Source organism: Protobothrops mucrosquamatus, unplaced genomic scaffold (assembly GCF_001527695.2).
Source record: "Protobothrops mucrosquamatus isolate PMUCROS unplaced genomic scaffold, P.Mucros_1.0 scaffold70, whole genome shotgun sequence".
Taxonomy (NCBI): domain Eukaryota; kingdom Metazoa; phylum Chordata; class Lepidosauria; order Squamata; family Viperidae; genus Protobothrops; species Protobothrops mucrosquamatus.
The window spans coordinates 53,912-60,687 of NW_015386448.1; positions in this window are offsets into that span (position 1 = coordinate 53,912).

Consider the following 6,776-nt stretch of genomic DNA (forward strand, 5'->3'; position numbering starts at 1 on the left):
CCCCCCCCTCCCCCCCCATGGCTCCCGAAGCGCAGCTTTGCCGCCGGGCCGGTGCGAGGCGGCGGAAGCAGAAACCCGCCCGGACGCCGCCGCCGCCGCCACAGCTGCGCCCCGGGCTCAGACAGCCGCTCAGGCGGAGGCCCGGCCTTGCACCGTCCCCGGCCTCTGCTCCCTTCCTTACGCTGGCCGCGTCGCTTCGGAGGAGCGGGCAGGAAACCCGGCCTCTCGCGGCGCCCGCCTTCCCTGCCCTCCCGGGTCGGCGCGAGCGCCGGCGAGCCGAGCTCCCTCCGTCCGGTGCCCGCGCCGAGTGGCCAGGCCGACGTGGGCCTTACGCGGGGGAGGGAGGAAGATCGGCCGGCGCCTTCGCACCCTCCAGGCCCGTCTGGCTCCTCCGGGAGCGGCCGCGCGGAGACAACTTTCTTCGGGCGGAGGCGGGGAGTCCCCGTGGGCAGCCGCGGCACTAGGAGCCAGCAGGGCGGCTGCAGCTGCCGCCAAAGCCGCTGCTAAAGCACGCGGAGGTTTCCTCGTGGGGGCCCGGTACGTCCGGCCTGCCGAAGAGGAGGCGGCGGCCCAGGGGGGCGACCCGGCCTTCCGATATTGGGGAGGGGGTCCCAGAGAAGAGGGGGCCCCGAGGGGAAGACGAGGAGCGTGGAAGCTTACCGAAGAGAGCTCTGACCCAGAACTAAGGAGGAACTTCCAGATGGGACAGTTGACCAGCCTCCCTCCAGAAGTCGTGGGCGCTCCAACCCCGAAGGCTCTCCCGAAGGGACTGGACAGCCACTTGTCTGGGACGGGGCAGGTTCTCCTGCCTGAGCAGGGAGGGGGCTCGACTGGAACAAGGGTGCCCAACCTGTGGGCCATGAGGGGTTTGCAACCAGGCCCTGGAGACCACGTGCATGCACGCGCATCCTCACTTGTACGAGCAGCGGGTGAGCGTGCACGTGCTCCATTGAAGTGAGCGGCAGGTGTCCGTGCGCGCCGCTCGGGTAAACGGAGCTAAGTGCGCACACGAGCGCTTGTCAGCCGTTCGCGAGGAAACGTCCCCTCCCCACCAGTCCACAAACCCAGAAATGTTGGGGAACTCTGGACTAGAAGACCTCCAAGGTCCCTTCCAACTCTGTTATTCTGTATTCTTCAGGATTTGTCCCTCACCTGGTCCTTCGGGTCTTCCCAGGATGCCATTGTTACTGAGTCCCCCCCCCCCCCGCGCTGCTGGTCGTCCTCTCCTTCTGTTTCCTTCCCAGCACCAGAGCCTTCTCCAAAGAGCCGGGTCTTCCCATAATGTGGCTGAAATAGGATAATTTGAACCTGGTGATTTGTGCCTTGAATGAGAACCTCTCTCGGCTGATTTGGTCAATGATCCATCAATTTCTTTGCTGCCCATGGGATTCTCAGGGATCTTCTCCAACTCTGAAACATCAGTACATATCCTATCCTGTTTTTTCAGATTCCAACTTTCGGTGTGTCACAGCAGGCTGAAAAGGCAAGAGGGACAGTACAGATTTTAGCAGGTTATTCCTATTAATTTAACAGAATAACAAGAGTTGGAAGGGGACCTTGGAGGTCTTTCAGTCCAACTCCCCGCTCAAGCAGAAAACCTAGGGTCTATATGCCATTTCAGACAAATGGTGGTCCCGTCTCTTAGAAGCCTCCAGTGTTGGAGCACCCACAACTTCTGGAGGCAGGTCGTTCCACTGATCAATTGTTCTCACTTGTCAGGAAATTTCTCCTTAATTCTAGGTTGCTTCTCTCATTGATTAGTTTCCATCAGTTGCTTCTTGTCCTGCCTTCAGGTCTTTTGGAGAGGAGGTTGACCCCCCTCTTCTTTGTGACATCCCCCAAAATATTGGAAGACTGCTGCCATCTCCCCTCCTAGTCCTTCTTTTCATTAAATTAGACATACCGAATTCCTGCAACTTTTCTTTGTATGTTTTAGCCTCTAGTCTCCTAATCATCTTTTTTTGCTCTTTTCTGCACTCTTTCTAGAGTCTCAACATATTTTTTAATTTGTGTTAATGCAACTCCAGCTCTTTTCTCCCATGGGAGGGATGAAGTGGCCATGAAAATGAAGCAAAACACCTATGTAGTCAGAAGCAACTTTGGTTTCCAATAATAGTGGGGAATGTTAGAAAAATAACTAGCCGTTTCCAGTTTCAAAATGCAATTAGGGTGGAAATGAAAAAAGATTGCATTTCTGCTTTTGGCTGGCTGTGGGGCTTTAAATTTTTGCCTGTGTTTTTGAAGAAATAGAGGCTAATATTATATGTCATGTACCTTTTATTTAGAAACTCATATTATGAGGGAATGATGAATCTAATGTATTGTCTGATTTTTTTTATTTACCGTAGCTAGCTATAAAAGCATAATAAAACTCTACTGCTGCTGCAATGGGGTAAATTGTTCAAATAGGTTTAAATCTCCTTGGCACTCTAATTATTCCTGTGAGGGTTTTATAATCAGCAATATAACTTACATGAATGTCAGTTAATCCCCTTGAGCACTATTTTGAGTGGAAAAGGGATATAAATTTAATGAAGGCACTATATTCTCACTAGTACCCATTTGGCTGTCTTTTCCTTAAGAATGGTAGCACCTTAAACTATGGTACCATTTCCCAACTTTGGCAATTTTGAGACGTGTAGACTTCAACTCCCAGAATGCTTAGCAATGGCCATGCTGGCTGGAGCATTCTGGGAGCTGAAGTCCACACTCCTTGAAGTGGGTCAGGTTGGGAAACACAGCTATGGCTACTGTATCTGGACTGCAAAAATTGGAACTACCAGTAGATGGCAGCAGAGATACAGGTACAGTACTCCTCAACTTACAACCATTCATTTAGCCACGGTTCAAATCTATAATGGCACTGAGAAAAATGACTTACACCTGGTCCTCACATGCCTGTCACAGCATCCCATGGTTACGTGATCAAAATTTGGATGCTTGGTAACTGGCATGTACTAAGAGGGTTGCAGCATCCCGGGGGTCACAACTGTGACCGTCTCAGACGGCTTCCAACAAGCAAAGTCAATGGGGGAAGCTAGATTCAATTAATGGCCCTATGATTCATTTAGCACCCAAAGTGATTCACTTAACAACTGTGGCAAAAAGGTCATAAAATTGGGTGAGACTCATTTAATAATTGCCTCGTTTAGCAACGGAAATTCTGGCCCCCAATTCTGGCCCGAAATTTAGGGCTATCTGTATAGGAAAGGCCCTTTGCCAACTTTTTCATGACCATCTGGAATTTTGCAGCCGCAAACTGATAACATTGGGCATGTACAAGTAGTCCTCGACTTACAACAATTGAGCCCAAGATTTCTGTAGCTAAGTGAGACATTTGTTTTAAGTGAATTTTGGCCCAATTTATGACTTTTCTTGCCACAGTTGTTAAGTGAGTCACTGCCGTTTTTAAGCTTGGAACACGGTTGTTAAGTGTATCTGGCATCCCATGGACCCAGCTTGCCAGGAGGTCACAAAAGGGGATCACATGACATCAGGACACTGCAACCGTCATAAATATGAGTCAGAATTTTGACCTCATGACCATGGGGATGCCACAACAGTCATAAGTGTGAAAAATGGTCATAAGTCACGTTTTCAGTGCTGTTATAACTTCTAATGGTCGCTAAACAAACTGTTGCATCAGTTGATGACAACCTGCAAACTTTTCTGCCACCTGCAATTCATTTAGGCTTCAGCGACCTTCACTGGGAGCTGATCCAGGGATGGGGGCGACATCATCATCAGAAGAAGCAGGACAGGATAACTGGGCATTCCACTAAGGCAGCCTCTTCCTAACTGGGTTCTTCCCGGGCTGCTGGACTACATAGCCCACCAACTCCAGCAGGTGTGCTTGCTGTAGATGAGAAAAGGCTTTTGCACAACCCAGCAAAATAAAACAATCACTCGCATAACTGTAGGCAAAAAGGAAAAGCTTTTACTGTGAAAAAGGACAGCCACAGCTCGTCTCTTCGTACAATTACAACATGAGCAAAACATTTGCAGCTTACGAACATGGTGCTTTTTTTCCCCAAAGGCTCCCTTTGCAATAAACAATATCCTCGGGGGGGGGGGGAGTAGTTATATCCTGAGAGTTGGGAGAAAGACTCCCACCGAGGCATAATTTGCTTTAAATTCCCCCAAGAGGCTTCATACCAGCCTCCTCCGTCCAGCAGTCCTGCGTGAAGTCACGGTCTCAAAATTACAGTCTGAACACATCCAGCTGTGGCAGGTAAGGAAGGAAAACGTTTTATGTAATAGAATAATCAATGGAATCTACACATTATCATCATTAACTGGGATGTCATTATTCCGTGTTCAGGTTTTCAAGACTACAGGCAAGAGATCTGAAGCACCATCCTTCTTTGCCTTTATTCACCTATAACAGCAATTCTCAACCTTGGCCAGTTGAAGATATGTGGACTGGCTGGGGAATTCTGGGAGTTGAAGTCCACATATCTTCAAGTGGCCATGTCTGAGAAACACTGGCTGTAAGAAAATGGTCCCTTTTTCTTCTATGCCCTCAAATTAGGGCCAGTTCCAAGGGACATAACAGGAACTTCACAAACACGGCCTTACTGGTTTCCAGCTTGTGCGAACAAGTTCTTCGCTGAAACTAGATATATGATGATAAAGGAGACTTAAACCAAGTTTACTAACCAGCTAAGTTCCACTCCCAACTCCACTCAACTTCTTGGGATTCAAAAATCCAATCCAAGGATTGTGACCTTCACTAAAAACAATTAATCCCTTCCTACAAAATGGCGTTCATTTTCCATCATAATCACAAAGAGGTCTCGAGAGGGGTCATTCAACACAGCTGTTGAAAGTTAAAAGCAACTTGCAGTGTAAGTTGTCATCATTTAAAAAAAAAAATCAAAATTAATGGGAATCAGCAAGTAGAAAAGTGCTAAAAATAAAACTAATTTTGAGGCCCAAGCAATAGAAAATCAGCTGAAAGGAGCAGACAAAGATGTCCATTTTTCAAACGATAATACATTTATAGGGGAACATGTTTTAAATTAAAAACATTTTTAAACAGCACAAAAGTTTTCCTAAGGTGTTTTCTAATGAATTTGACAGATATTTATTCAGCAAGCTTCCTCAAAGTAATATTATGTTATTTTCTAAATTACGGTACCTCAACCTAAATTGGGGATGGGAGGGAGAAAAATTGTATTTGTCCATCAAGTTATTTTTTTTTTTATTCATCACATTTTTACACTGCGTATCTTACCTAAATAGCTCAGGGTAGTTTACAATAAAAAATTATTACCGCAGATTTGTCTAAAAAAAGCTCATAGAAGCTTAAGTGCCCCAAAAGGAAGATCTTGTGATTAAAAAGCGATATCCCTTCCAACATACACATGACGTTTGTTTCTGAGAATTTAGAATTTGAAAATCCTTCCTACTTAATAATAAATAATAATAATCTCCTACGGCATGTGGAACTGGAATGAACAGTTCAAAGCGGGCTTCTTCCCTCGCTGTAGGAATTTGTACATCTTGAAACATATCGGTCAACAAGAGGTACGTCTGAACCTAGTATTTTGTCAAAAAATATTTAAATCACATACTGTACTCAAATTCAGCCAACTACATAGAGGCCGTAATTTATACAGCAGTCCTTCTCATCCTTGGCAACTTTTAAGACATACGGACTTCAATTCCCAGAATTCTGCATGGCTGGGAGAATTCTGGGAGTTGAAGTCCACGTGACTTAAAAGTTGACAAGGATGAGAAGCACAGCTGTAGACTGCTCGCAGGCTGTATGTTTAAAGCCAATTATGCCAATTAAAGGTTGCAGAGAGCTATCTTCTGTAGAGGTATTTTGGGTATTGAGACATTCAGGGCCTTTCTTAAAACTTCAACCTCCTGTAGGTGATTTGGGCTTTGACTTTTAAAATCCCAGTACCAGCACTGTTGGTGGCACAGTCCAGGCTGAGACAACCCGACTGAGAACTTTGTAGATATATATGGGATAAAATATTATTGTACTTGTATTTATACTGATTTGTGCAGTCTAGCAAATATTGCCAGTACTTTCTAGTATAAATTTCCACTCATAAATAGAAAGTCATTACGAATTCATCTCAATTATATGTACTATCTTGATGAACAACATGACCCCATATAGTTTATTCAGGTGCTGGTCAACTACACCACCCATGTTCATTTCTTGGACCACTGGGAAATGTTTTCTTGAGAGCGTGCAACTATCTTCCATAAGTACATGACTGCAAAGCCATGTAAGTAGGGAGAGAATTGGGCATAAGACCTCCTGAAACGGAATTCGAGAATATTCTTTCCCAATTATTTCTCAGATAAATTCTGAGAATGTTAAAAGTTAGGCAACAAAGTATGTTATTTCTTGTGTTTTCTTAAATTACAAATAGATACCATCCCTTTGGGCAGGTACAACTGACAGAAGCTGCCTTTGAAGTGTCCTATATAAAATGGTATAATTTCACCAATATTTCTACATTACACAGAAGAGGAAAACAAAGAAACATTGCTGATAGCACAGGACACTTTTCCCCCCAAAAAAAGATGGCCAGGGGTGACATCATTCAGACCATTCTCAATTAACCAAACAGGAAAAAAAAATTGGGAGGTAAACTTCTATACAAAATATTTTAGTCCAGCACTGTAAAACAAGATTGTACTGTTTCCAAATAGTTATCACACCTAGTTCAGTTGCGCAGTCTCCCCTCAAACTGCTCTAGATGTGCCGAGACTACAATTCAAAGCTGAATCTAGACACAATTTCAGTCACC